This window comes from Pteropus vampyrus, unplaced genomic scaffold (genome assembly GCF_000151845.1).
Source record: "Pteropus vampyrus isolate Shadow unplaced genomic scaffold, Pvam_2.0 Scaffold2, whole genome shotgun sequence".
NCBI lineage: Eukaryota > Metazoa > Chordata > Mammalia > Chiroptera > Pteropodidae > Pteropus > Pteropus vampyrus.
In genome coordinates, this window is record NW_011888783.1 from 6,271,240 (window position 1) to 6,286,723 (window position 15,484).

The window sequence follows — 15,484 nt, forward strand, 5'->3', positions numbered from 1 at the left end:
GTTGTGACATTGACTAAAACAGACACTTGACAATTTATATTGTCATCAAATCTCTTAGCTTTCAGGCTTAAGTATATATATAAAGTATATATGTATTCAATACATATAAAGTACATATGTATTCAAGTTACTTTAAACTTTTCCCACAAACAATGGTTCGGTTATACAATTGTTTAACCAAAGGGGCTCAGGAGAACTTTCCAGAAAGGTATATTTCCTGAAAAGTATATTTAAGCTTTAACATCTTCTGTTGCTTGCAATTTTTAAAAAGCAGTTGTTTCGAGGTTGGGTTTTTCTGGATTGGTTTATAATTGTTTTTGTTTTGTTTTGTTTTGTGCTTTTAACTTCATCCCATCAATGTTTGGCAGGGGAAAAAAAAAAAAACAGGAAAAAATGAAGACCACATTTTTAGTTAGTGCACCCTGTTAGAGAAAAATAAATAAATGAGATTCCCATGAAGAACATTTGGTTCTCTGTTGAAAAGTTTTCTATTTAATGGAAATTTCGTTTTTAGTTTTCACATCAAAACTTTTATATCAGCTGACAAAACACAGAAAAAAAAAAAGAAATGAAATCTTTGTTGTATTTGTTTTGGCTTTTTTCTACTTATTAAAGAACAGTTACTCTCAGTATATCAAGTGGAGGAGGAACAATATTTTCTCGTTTTAAATATTGCCACTGGGAAACAGCATAGTGTATTGGTAAGAAGGAGTTTTAAAATGAAAAATGAATTCAAACTCTGAGTTTTTTCTTAATTAACTATATTCCTCTGTCATATTCTATCACTTTTCTGGGCTTCAGATCTCTCATTTGTTAAGTGGGGATAATTATACCTGATAGTCACTGTGGTAAGGAGACTCAACTGAATACTGTTTCTGCCTCAGACAGGAACTAGCTTTCTTATAATAAATTTTTATTTATGGCCTTCCTATGATTTCATTTTTAATCTATAAATTTTTAGAATTTTTTAAACCTTCAGTTCAAACAATTCTAAATTATGATGTAGATAACCAATATTTTCATTAGCATCTTTAGGATTCCACTGAAGGCTTACTCAGATAGCTATCTACCTGACAGAATCATTTATCCTAACCCTAAATTAAAAAATATTTTTATTTACAAGTTTTATATATCTTAGAATGAAATCTAAAGCTATAAAATTCTAGAGATAAGAGCCTTAAGTAAGAACTAAAACTCTTCTTGAAGGATTGAATGAGATCAGGAAAGAAGAATATATTATTCTTCAGATGCTTGGGGCAGGGAGCATGTAATAATTATGTCAATACAAAAAAATTATCTTAAATCTATTTTAAAAAAGAATGGCAATGAAATTGGAATATTTGAATTAATTATTGCTTCCAAATCAATCATTAAGATGATTACAGATATAAAGCTACATTTTATTGATTTGTTTGTACTGTTTAAGCTCTGTTATTCATAAATATTGCCTATGAAAGAGTTTATTTCTAGTAAGAAAAATGGAAAAAATATACATAATACAGTTTTTTATAATGAATAAAATACATAATCATAACCTGAAAGTATACTGGTTATACAGAACTCAACTGTAAATTTCTTGTGTGACCCTACAACCTACAGAGAAAGACAAAAAGATAACAGAAAATTAACACACTGTATGTTAAGTTAATCATCCATTCAGTAAACACTCATCAGCTTCATACTTTGTTCCTGGCCTTAAACTAGGTATACAAAAAGATAGAATAGCTGATCTCAAAAAGCCTGAATGCAGGCTGAAGAAAGAAGAAATGAGTAAACCAAGAACTAGAATGCAATGTGTAGTGTGTGAATTGTTCATTCCCACATCAACAGACATTTCTTGACAATTACTTTGAGGTAGACAATGTGGCAGTTGCTTGGAATATAGACTATAATTAATAATTCTTTCCCTTACCCATCATCTCTAGTATATTTTGATGTGACAGTTTCTGCAAAAGCACAAGGGCAAGAGAAAACATGGCATAGTCCAGAAACTATAAGTGGTAGAATTAAGATTGAGCATGGAATACCTATAAAGAAACAGTAAAAATGAGATTGACACATAGAGACCAGATTTTGAGAGGGTTTATGCTAAAAGATTGAAGACATTTATATTCTCCAAATTCTATAAAGGTTTCAAGGAATTTTTTCTCACTGCACTACACAAATATTGTTTACCTTGTAATTTGTATAGCTATTGTGGGGTGTCAAGAAATGGAGTTTAGTTTTCCCTTGAAAGCAGAGCCTAAAACTAGGGGTTGTGGGCAAGTAGTTTACATGGAGACAATTCTGCAAGGAGCGCAAAAGAGGAACTAAGTAGAGTGAAACAGGAAAGGAGGAAAAGCCAAATTGAGGGTGCTTTATTAGGTACCACTACTATTAGCAGCCAGAGCTCAGTACCACCTGGACTTTTACTGAGGAGTATGTAGAACACCTCAAAGAATTTTCTATGCAAGGTCAGAGAAGGGGAAGCATTCACCGAGCAGCTCCCATGGCTCATTTTTAACAGATGCTTAAACTTCACCACACATGTGCATGCACTCACGGGGACAGCCGTGCTCACGCACATATGGAAACAGAGCATGTATTGATGCACAAGAATGGCCGCGAGCATGAACACATGTTCACATGCACACACGCTCACATGCACACACTCGCTTGTCCTTGGTACCTGCACATGTGGCAAGCAGGCTTCCATTGACATCTCCCAGTACAGCTTCAGGGAGGCCCAGGGACAGAAAGCAAAGGACTGTATCAGAGGTGCAACATCACTGCAAAATGGATTCTGGAATCCTGCAAGGAACCAACTGTCCCGCAAGTTAAAACTAGCATCAGATCTGAGGCTGAGAACAGTATGTGGAGGACCCAAGAAATTGTCTGAGGTACTCATTTATTTGCTAACCATATATTTCGAATGCCACCAATAAGTGTGATGGCGATTAAACATTAACCTCTCACCCTAAAAATTACTATTTGTCTTAAGGTTAACCTGTTTAGAGAGACACTTTAGGAAGATCTCTACAGTAGCAGAAGCAGCAGTTAGAGCTCTTAAATAGCAGGTGTAGCAGTTTTCAGTGTGAAAGAGATTGATGACCAGGAAACTGAAATGATTAGAGCTTACACTATAGCAATGGAAAAACGTGGAAAGGAGCACAGATCAGAAAGCTTCTTTAGGAGATAAAATTGACAAGCTAGAGAACATAGGAGAGAGGCAACATATCCCAGGTCAGTGTTTCTCAGACATTTTTTTTTCCTATTACACATCTGAAGTACGTTTCACACCAGGAAAACCCTCCCTCTCTCATGCCTCCTCATACACAGATGTTAATGCTACAAAAATTTTACAAGATACTACTTACCTTTAGTATGTACAATGCTAATGTTTTTTAATTTCATTGTTTCTGTTTTTAAATATTGGTAGCATAAACTTAATTATGTTACCAGTTTGAAACTATTAATTTAAGGTAACTCCCAGCTTTCTAGCGTGGCAACAAACAAAAATTGATAGATAGATTATCAAGATGGGGAGTATAGAAGAAGAAAGAAGGAGAAAGTTTTGAAGAGTTCAGCATATGTTCAGGGTATGTTAGAGACTTTCACATATACTGCTTCATTTAATCTTTATAACCACCTTAATAGGAAGTTGTTACTATAGTTTTAAAGATGAAGAAACTAAGGCTCTTAAAAATTATAGTACTTTTCAAAAGTTTTACAGGCAGAAAAATGGAAAAATGTTTTGAAACAATATTTTATTCTTCTCTTTAAATATTTTACAAGGATTCCCTTTAAATTAACCATGAATAACCTTGCTTTGCATTTGAAAAGCTGAAAAAACTACATACTGCATTAAACTTCTGGCTGATTCCATAGTCTATTGGGAATAATGTTTTGCTAATTTAGTTCTTTATTCATGTGTCAACCATTCTGCATAAGGAAAAAACAAACCAAATTATAATTGTTTGTTCTCTGGATGAGGGTGCATAAAGGACCTGAATTGTTTTTCTCTGCATTGTCCATTTTCATAGAATTTTTAAACTGGAAGAGACTGTAGAGTTCATCTAGTGGAGACATCCAATTCCTTTATTTCACATATGAAAAATTGAACTAATATGTTTATTGGCAGAACTGGGTGTGTGGTAAATCCTAGTAAATCATGGTTCTCTCATTTGAAATTTGCAATTATTATTCAACTTCCTTCTCAGCTCCCCTCTGAAAACATAATTGCTCTTTTCAGAAAAAAAAAATGATCTCCCAGTGTCCAGATCACAAAATAGGACATAAAGATTCAACCATGAGGAAGAACAGGTAGAGTTATTAACATCCTACTTCTTTGTCCAATGGGTTAAAGCCTTTTTTACACTGCCACTTCAGTACATACAGACTGAACATGTGTGGAGGCCACAACATTTTATCTCCAGATCCTACAGAAATTAGAAAATTATTGTTCTCTTCCCATGTTGATGATTGACAGTTGACATCCATCCCAACGATTCACTTTATCCTTCAGTTTCTGTTTTCTTTTTCCCTTCCCACTCTATGAAATAGCCTTATATAAACTACTACATGTTCACATTCATTACAGCTCTATTTCTATCAGGACGGCCCTTCTTAACAACGCTCCCCCCTCCCCCCGCACCTACTGTTACCCTGTTCTTTCCTTCTATATGCCATGGAAGGGTGGAAAGCTACAGAGAGAGCGTCACATAGATGGATTTGACCTAGGCCCTAGGAAATCATTCAATTTACTTCATATCCCAAATATGAGCAACTCTTTTCCAATCTGTAATAAATACAGTTAAATTATTCATGGTATAAAAGCTGTCCTGATCACCTAATATACATGTCGTAGGTGTTTGCCAAGTTCGTATGTGTAGGATGTGTTAAAAACAGTTGGAAAATCTTGATGCTGGTGATCACTTAATACAACTGGCTAATAGCCAGCTATGAGGGTTCTCCAGAGAAATAGAACCAGCAGAGTGGAGAAAAAGAGAAAAAAAAGCAACTGAAAGAGAGAGAGAAATTAATTTTAAGGAATGGATCACATTATTGTGGGGGCTGGCAAGTCCAAAACTCATAAGGCAGACCAGCAGGCCGGAAACTCAGGTAGGGTTTCTATGTTGCAGTCTGGAGAATTCCTTCTTCTTCAAGAATTGGATGAAACCCAACCCACAGATGCTTTACACAAAGCATACTAATTAAACATTAATTACACCTAAAATATGCCTTCATAGCAGCATCTAGATTGGTGTTTGACCTAACAACTGAGCACCATAGTTTAGGCATGTTGACACATAAAATTAACCATCACACCAGCTAATCATAACTTTACTTCTCACAGGCAGAGTAATTGTTTAAAGTTATAATATAATGGAATTATATTGTTTTGGAAAGCATCACCACAGGGTAACATATGCAGCCATTTTAACTGTTTTAAATGGCTAACTCTGGTAATATATACCTAATTTTTATCAGTAATCACTTAATTATATTTAAAATAAAAGAATATCTGAGGAAGGTTTTGGTTTGGAAGTGCATGTGAGAGAGAAAGACAGATAGAGAGGGTGCTATTCTTGCAAAAACAAAAATTTTATTCTGTAAATTCAATCTAGCGTTTATAATTTGGAACTCTCGAAGTCAAATGTATATAGAGAAACCAGAAAATTTAAAGATTTAAATCCAGCATCAATATATTCCTTGAGGTACATGCTTTAAATTATACCAAATAAACTGGAAGAGAAGATAAAATTATCCATATGACTGTATATTAGCATGTGGTTTTCTAGGTAATAACATTTTTCACCTAAAAATAGTTGGCAAAAATTTCTCCCCTTTCCTAGAGGAGAAAGGTAAGTTTAAAAATAAATAATAGCATAATGTGACTAATTTCTATAACAGATTCATAATTACATGAGTTTGTGGGGGAATCCTCTAAATTCCTTTACTTAAATTTCCTTTTCCTTTCCATAATTAGCAACAGCGGTAACTTCCCTCCCTCTCAGCTTTGCCCCTCTAACTTATACGTTCCCTTGTGAGGGTCAGCCCAGGTGCACATGTAAAATTAGCAGTAATTTGAAACTCTTTGCTGGTCAACACTAGCTAATAGAATTGTTCACCACTCGGAACAAAATACATAGAAAGTGGCTATACTTCTTTTTGTTCATCAGCTTTTCCATTCCACCACCCCCTTTTTATAAAATATTTCAAACATATAGAAATAGGTTTATACCCAATAACCAGATCTTGCAAATGTTAAATTTTTAACTGTTTCAGAAACTTCTGAAAAGAAATGAAAAATGGCATATACAGAAAAAGCCCCTATCATACCTTCTCCAGTCTTTAACCTGAATTACTCTTCTCCTTCTACCTCCCACCCTCCCTTTCCAGAGATAACCAATATTTTAACAGATTGTACAGCCTTCCTATTTTGGCTTTTAGTACATTTTCTACATATATATACAGCACTATCAAAATTATAGGTATCATTTTACATTATTTTAAATTTCATATTATTTATATTTGCAGCTTAATCTTTAATTTAACCTTGCTTTTGAAATATACCAAAGTTGATACATGTAGACTTAGTCCATTAATTTTAACCACTAGATAGTAATCTATTTAGTGGCTATCTATTCCCTAGTAGTCTGATAAAAGTATGTCAGTAACCGGGACTCCTACTTTGTCCATTAAATCTATATTTTTATATTAAATTACAAATAAATAATTTACTATTAAATATTTTAAGATGAAAATATAGATTGTTTATGTGTTTTTAATTAATGTTGCTAGAGAGTTGTGCACATTTTTAATTTCCTCAGACTAAGCTTTATACTTTGCTGATTCTTATTGTTATGGCATGGTTTTCTGTATTCATTACTGTTATCATTACTACTCCTTTCTACTTTTCTAAGATTTACTATTTTCTTAACTTCTTGAATTAAACATTTAGCTAATAAATTTCTAATTTTTCCCTAATACAGTTATTTAAGGTTAAATTTTTTCCTCTAAGCACAATATTTGCTGTAGTCTATCAGTTGTACTTCTGTTGTTTTTCAGTTCTAAATAGTTTTTAGTTTTCAATATGATGTCTTTTTTTGAGTATGAAATATTTAGTAATGTGCATTTTGATGTTATTCTTTAAATTTGTTATGTTCTCAGAGAACATGGTTTGTGTGTTATCAACTCTTAAAGACTATCTTTGTGGCTAAGTACATGAATAATTTTTAAATATTTTCTGTGGATAGATTTCTGGTACCAGCCAAGAGAAAAAAAATCTTGTTAGAGCCTTTCTCTCTCACTGATTAAAGTTTAAAATCCTGGACAAAATATTAACATAACTATCTGAGGACTCTGAAAAGTAAATAATCATAAGAAGATTAAGAAGGGAAGTCAAATTTAAAAAACCAGCAGTACGGCAATGATGAGTTTCCTGGGATTTTTTTTCCTCCAAAATTTCTGGCTTTAACTTAAGGATTGGCCAAATCAGGGATTGGTATAACAGGCACAGACGGTAAAACTTTGAGATAACCCTGTTCTGCTTAGCCATAGGACTGGGGCATGGTGGGGCCTCGGGGGAGGGCATCTTGATATATTTCTCCCTCTCTCTTTGTTTTCTGACTGCTCCAAAGCCAACTTCAGTGCCTTCAGAGGCAACAACAGGGATGCATGACCCTAAAACCCTGAGAAAGCCATCTCAGTGGATAGAAAAATCAGGAAAATGGATTTCTGTTGTGTAGAGTATGGGAGGAGACCCCATTTTATTTTCCATCTTTCGCTACTTCTCCCCAGGGTATACCCAGTTCCCCAGATCTATGTAACACTGTGGGAGATAACTTTGAGAGAAGCCTATCTTTCCAGCGAGAGGTACTGGAAAGAGAGCCCCTGGGAGCCCAACAATGTGAAGGGAAAATCCTAAAAAGAGAAGACTGAAGAAGGGAATTCTCAGGCTCACCCCCAAACTCTGCATGCATGGAATATATCCAAAGAATCATAGCAAAGGCTTTGATAATTCATCATGAGCCAGCTCCAAAGTCCCAAAATCCCTGACTGGCTCAGATAACACAGTAAAAGCTTTAAAACCTGAACTGACATTGGAAACACCACATATTGGAGGCAAGATAGAACCTGTGGTCTGAATCTAATTGGTTTGATTGGTAAACAAAAGATTCAGCCTTCTTCAGATGATTTAAACAAGATGCAGAATCTCAGAATACATTACTCAAAATGTTGAAGATACGATCCAAAATTATTCAACATACAAATAACCAGGAAAATTGGACCAGCTTTCCAGGGAAAGAATAGTCAATATATCAAATCCAGATGACACAGATGCTGGAACAAAGGTTTTAAAGTAGCTATTTTAACCCTCCCCCATGAGGTAAACATGAACACTCTTGAAAAGAATAGCAATATAGACATCTTAACAGAGAAATAGAAATAATTAGATTTTTTTTAAAAAAGAACAAAATAGAAAATTTTAAACTAAAAAATATAATACTTATAGGTTTTTAATTTCTTATATATACTCAAAAGAAGAATGAAGAATGTGTACAGAAAAGTCAGTGGACTTAAAAATAAATCAATAAAAATTATCCAGTCTAAATAACAAAGAGAAAAAGATTGAAAACAAAAATGATCAGAGCTTCTAGGGCCTCAGGAAATACGATAATATCAAAAGATGTAATTTTTTGTATATGGGTATATATGAAGTAAAGGAGAAAGAAATTGGTACAGAAAAAATATTTGAAGACAAAGTGGCTGAAAAAACTTTCCTAACTTCAGTGAAAAATATAAGTTTACAGAAAAACATTCAAGACTCTCAGCAAACCTCAAACAGTTTAAACTCAAATGAAAGACTTAAGGGAAATTATACCAGAGGAAAACTTGGAACTTTAGAAATGAAGAAAAAGGAAGAGAAATAGTAAATATCTGGATAAATATACTTTACTATTTTTCTTCTCTCAGTTCATTAAAATATATATTTCTTTTGGGAGTAAAATTTGTTACATTTTCTGGAAAGGTTTTAATGTATATACATGTAATACATATGACACAGCAAGCAGACAGAAAATAAGCAAGTACGTGATGACCTGAACAGTATTATCAACCGACTTGATCTGATTGACATTTGTAGAACACTCCACACAATAGTAGAATATACGTTCTTTTCAAATACAAATGGAACATTCTCCAAGACAGGTTATAAAACAAGCATTAACAAATTTAGAAGAATTCAAATCATATAAATTGTTCTCAGTAACATCAGTAACAGAAAAATATCTGCAAAGTGCCTAAATATTTGAAAATTAAATAACATATAGATCAAAGAGGAAATCTCAAGAGAACTAGGAAATATTTTGAAATGAATGAAAACACAAATTAACAATGTAAATAACATAAGGGGGAGACTACTACGGACTCCACAGGAATTAAAGAATAATACAAAACTCTATGCCCATGATTTCAACAACTTAAATGAAATGGATCACTTTCTTGAAAAACAGATTACCAAAATGAATTCACTTATATGTGGAAACTAAAAAAAAATGAATAAACAAAGCTGAAACAGATACAGAGAAGTTGTTGGTTGCTAAATATATAAATATACACACACATATAAATTCAGGGTGGGGAGATGGGTGAAAAGGAAAAATAATTAAACTTTAAAAATAAAAAAGAACCAAGTGAAGAAAAAATAATGTCAGCTAGGTATAAACACAAGTATATCAAAAATATCCACATTAATAATAATAATAAGTGATTAAAAAAAAAGTTTTAAAACATATACCATCACATGAGGTTTGGAGCTTCAACATATGAATTTTGGGGGAACACAAACATTTAGTCCATAACACATACACAATACTTAAGAATACATAAAAACTGAATGTAAAAAGATAGAAGATTATCTTTTACATATCAGGCCAATATTAGGCATAATAAAGGTCAGGATTTGGAGAGAAAAAGAAAATTGGATTTATAGTTTAAAGCCTTCCAAGAAAAGAAAACTCAAGCCCTAGATGGTTTCAGTAGTGGATTCTATCAAGTATTAACAAAGAAATAATACCAATACCATATAATCTCTTGTAGAAAATAGATGGGGTTGGGGGAGACAGTACTTCTCAATTTATTTTGTGAAGCCTACATTACCTTGATACTAAAACCAGCCAAAAATATTACAAGAAAGGAAAACTACAGGGCACTGTCCCTCATGAACATAATGTAAAAAATCCTCAGTGCTATAGCGTGAATATTTGTGTCCCCCCAAAATTCATATGTTGAAATCTTAACTATCAAAGGTGATGATATTAGAAGGTGGAGGCATTTGGGAGGTGCTAAGGTCGTGGAGGTAGAGACCTTACAGATGAGATTAATGCTCTTCTAAAAGTGTTTCATAGAACTTTCTATGCCCTTTCACCATGATCTTAGGACACAGAGAGAAGACACCTCTATCAACAAGAAAAGTGGGCTCTCACCAGCCACCACACAGAATCTGCAGGCACCATGATCTTGAACTTCCCACGCACTGGAATTGTGAGAAATAAATTTCTGTTGTTTATAAGTTACCCAATATTCTGTGATATTTTGTGAGAGCAGCCCGAACAGACTACGACACTTAACAAATTGAATACTGTAGTAAAAAAGATAATATGAAAATAAAGGTCAACATGAGACACCAGTGCATATTTATTAAAAGGCCTTTAAAAAAAAAAAAAAAAAACAGTGACAATAACAAGTGCTAGCAAGGACAGGAACTCTTACATAGTAGACCAAAATGCGAAATGGCACAGCCATTCTAGAAAATGATGTCTTATAAAGTTAAACATACAGTTACTATAGCAATTACCCAGCAATTCCACAGAGATATGAAAAATATATTCACAAAAATACTATGGTAATCTTAAAACAATTTTATTAGTATCACCAGAAACTGAAAACAACACAAATGTCCCTGAACTGGCGAATAGAGAAATAAATTGCACATCTGTACAATGAAATACCACTCAGCAATAAAAAGGAATGAACTATTGAAGCAAGTCAGAAACTGATGAATCTCAAATGCATTATGCTAAGAGAAAGAAGCCTTCTACCAAAGCCTATATAATGTTTAATTCCATATACATTACTGTCTAGAAGAGGCAAAACGACAGGGGTAGAAAACCAATCAGTAGTTTTAATAGTGGAGAAGTATTTGACTACAACGTGTAGCATGAGGTAATTTCTTCTGGAGTATTAGAATTGTTTTGTTTCTTGATGTAGTAATATTTTTACTACAGTATGCATATGTCAAATTCACAGAACTCTACACTAAAAAGTACAAATTTTACTGTATGTTAATTTTTAAAACAAATTTTAGAAATATTATGTGGGTGTTTGAAAATAATTTGTCTCCTTATTTGTTGAATGTAGTGTTTTATATGCATCCTAATGTTTTATATGTGTAATCTACCACTTTCTGGAAGAGTTACATCAAAATCTCCCACAACAATTGATAATTTGTTAGTTTCATCTTTTGATTCAAAAGATGGTTCAAAGTTTATTTTGCCTTTTACTAATACTATAAAAATAAAATTAGTTGTGTTCATTTTTGCTTGCATATGTTTTCCAATTTCAAAATTTTGTGTTCATCATGTTTAGGTGTGTTTCTTATAAACAGCATAAAATTGGAATTTTAGAATCAGATTTGAAATTATCTTTTAAGAAGTAAATTTAGATTTAAATCTAAATTTAGTTATATTTCATCGGTTTAGCAGTTATTATTATAGACATGCACTGCTTAATGATGGAGATGGTTCTGAGAAATGCCTCATCATGCAAATATCATAAAGTGTAGTTATATAAACCTAGATGGTATAGTGCACTACACATTCTAGGCTATGTGGTTTATGCCTTATATGCTCCTTATGTAGAGTAAAAAACGAATATATTAAATAAATTCATATATCCATATTTAACGTCTTATTAATGATCGGAAATCAATGACATTGTTGAAATACTTTCAAATTTCAGGCTGTATTATAGTCTGAATATTTGTGTCTTCCCAGAATTTATATTTTGAAATCCTTATGCCCAATGCGATGGTGTGAAGAGGTGGGGTTTTGGGAGGTGCTGAGGTCATGAAGTTGGAGCCCTTATAAATAGGATTAGTGCCCTATAAAGAAAATCCCACAGAGATCCCTTGCCTCTTCTATCATGTGAAGATACATTGAGAAGTCTGTGATCCAGAAGAGGGCTCTCGCCTAACAATGCTGGCACCTTGATCTTGGACTTCCAGCTTTCAGAACTGTGAGAAATACATTTCCATTATTTATAAGCCACTCAGTCTATGGTACTTTGTTATGGCAGCCCTAATTGACTAGGACAGGCTTTGTAGCCGATATTCTTAAATCAAATATTTATGATGGAAAATCCCATTCTAGTGTTAAATAAATTTTGTTAATTTTTTTTTAAATTTAAATATCACTCGTAACCCTATAAATACAGATATGCATGTACACAAATACACACACACACATACACATGTTCACATAAACACAAAACTAAATTATAACTAGTTTTAAGTACACCCTGATCGTTTCCAAGATTGAGTCTCTGCTCTCTTGCTACCCTTTGTTGAATTTCTTAACTAAAGAAAATGAGAAAAAGAGCATGAGCAGCTAAAGCCATGTTCTGAACAAGCAGGTTTCAACTCCTGTTATTTCATCACTGGACTCCTCCCAAACAGAGTTTGGCAAGAGTCATTCTGGAATCAACAAAGAAAATTACAGAACAAATTGGGGTCATCTGACTCATTCTGTTTGTGTCTTAAAATGCTTTTGAACCCTCCTTTCCAGAGGGGAAAGTTGGTTATAAAGTATCAAAAATCAACTAATGTCACTTGTTTCAGTTTCTTTTAAACTTTGAGTCAGAGAGGAGACAAACAGGTGGAAAAAGAAGAGAGAGGAGAATGAGTACTTTTAAATAGAACATTTCCAAATTGCTGGAAATAATTGTTTTTACATCATAAATTTGGAAATAATTTTAAAGGAAAGGATCATATCCATAAGCTTTACTAAGTCATCTTTTTAATAATGTATTTAACTCATTTCCAAAATAAAAGATGTTTTATTTATAAAAATTCCTTTTTGATATTCCATTTCTGGGGTCAAAATTCTGCATACCTCCAGAAGCTTTAAAACTAAACTATGAAGCACTCAAACTTATTTATTCTTCTTTAGGTGGAACCTCATATTCTTAAATTTTAGACAATTGTGTTGTTAGAAGCTATGATTTTAATTATATCTATATTATACAAAAATATTGTAGTTAAAAGTAAAATATTTAATTAATCACTGATATAATTTACCTATTAACATCATGTGTTTCCAAGAATATGGTTAAAAAGTACTATCAAAAATTTCTACCTTATACCCAAGATATCATTGGTACTAGCAATTTGTGTCATATGAGTTATTTGGGAAACATAAATGACAATCCAGAGGGGAACTGGAGAATATTCTTCTCTATGTTTCCTACACTACAAAATCACTGGTGTAAACATGGAGGAGGGATAAGCTTTTGTTATTGAAATTGGCACCACTAAAAACATTAGTAGATCAATTCTATTTGTCCATTCTAATCTTTACTCAAACTCTTTTCCTCATGTTTTCTTTTCTTATATTTAAACTTGTTGTCTCCTGATTCTATAATGAGTATTTCCTTTTATTCCTTTTTGTCCTCTATATCTTTTCCTATTCAATTAATCAATTTGAAAGCTAGCTTAAAGACCAACATATCATGGTGTTGTACCAACAACCTCTTTTCTGACAGATTCTTTTTCTTTTAAAGAATGCACTTCCACTGAATGACTAATAATGGATGTGCAAGTGCCAAATCAGCTATAATTGGAGAAAAAGTGGTTTTATTATACACTTATGATGTATTTATATCATTTTTTAAATGAAACTATGTTTTATAGGTTCCAAAAAATAAAGTCTTCCAAGGATGACCAAAATACTTTTTATAAAAATTTTGTTATTTATTCCCCTAAAGAGATTATAGGTGCACATTAATAATACATTTATCTTAGCTTCACTGTAGTGTTCTCTAAAAAGGCATTACAAATGCTTTTATTGATGGACTAATAGCGACAACACATAAAATTGGGAGAAATTTCAACCAGATACGCAGGTAGACATGTTTTTCTAGAGAAGTGCCATTAATGACAATTAGGCCATTTATTGACTATTCTCCATATTCCAGGCTTTTCGCTAAATACGTTACACACATTACTGCAGTTCATCTTTCCAAACAACTTGCAACTTTGGGTATTTTTATCAAAATGTAATAGATGAGGAAACAGAGCCACACAGATAGGTAATATCTCCACGATGGCATTAGCAGTGAATGAAGATTCAAACACAGGTTGTCTGTCTCCAAAGACAATGCCCTTGACTGCTAGGCAAACCACCTATCAGCTAGAAAACAGAGAACTAAATCCATTCGATAAAAGGAAACAAAGCTATGCAAAAGAAAGAAAACAAAGCTATGCAAATCCAGATCACCCTGAAAATGGAAAACCAGAAAAATAAAAGAAGCCCCAAGAATGCTGTAGAAATAATGTATCATTAAAATCTTGGCCAGTGGCAAAATAATTTGTGCATAAAACTAAAACATGAATAAATATTAGAATTCTTAAGGAAAACATACACTCTTTATTTCAAATGTTTTTCCTATATAATACAATGATCACATTTCTCCTTTTCTAATTCGAAAGCAAGATTTCTTACTAAAGCAGGAAATTTGGAAGGATTATTAAGTGTTCAGGACTTTAAACTCCAGTAACAGGCTTCTATTCATTCCTTGCACAAGATTTCAAAATTAAGAGTTTTATATGTAAGTTTAAAATCTCTAATTGTAAAGAATATAGAACTGCTAATAAAATGTTGCAGTTAATTTTTCATTTTCCTATATTTTAATGTGCTTTTTAAGAAAAGTAAGATAGTAACTTCACTAAGACAATTGCAAAATGTCCATGGGTGTTACTAACATGTCAAAAAAGACTGATTTATTATCGTGTAAAATACACAAACTAATGAAAAGGAACATTTCCTATATATATTTATTTAACTACAATCTACAGGAGTCATTATTTGTACCTTATTGAGACTGAAACCATCCAGGGAACCTCAGAGTAACAATAGAAAGAATGGAACTCTTCCTTTAAAGATAATTTTCTCCCACCAGGAAATTAAATGTTTCTCCTGGCATCAAGTAAAGTACACAGAGGAATGTAAGCTCACACGTATACCTCTTCAAAGCTAATCACAAACCGGGGTTACCCAAGGTTCAGACTGAAGCAGGGCAGGGACAGCCTCACCCCTATATATTATTTGAACATAAGAGCCAATTTAGAAGTATTAGCTGAAATATGTTTGTTCTTCTAATAGAAATTTATGAAAGAATAAAATGCAGTAATCTATAGCACCTTTATATTACTAAAGGAAGGGAA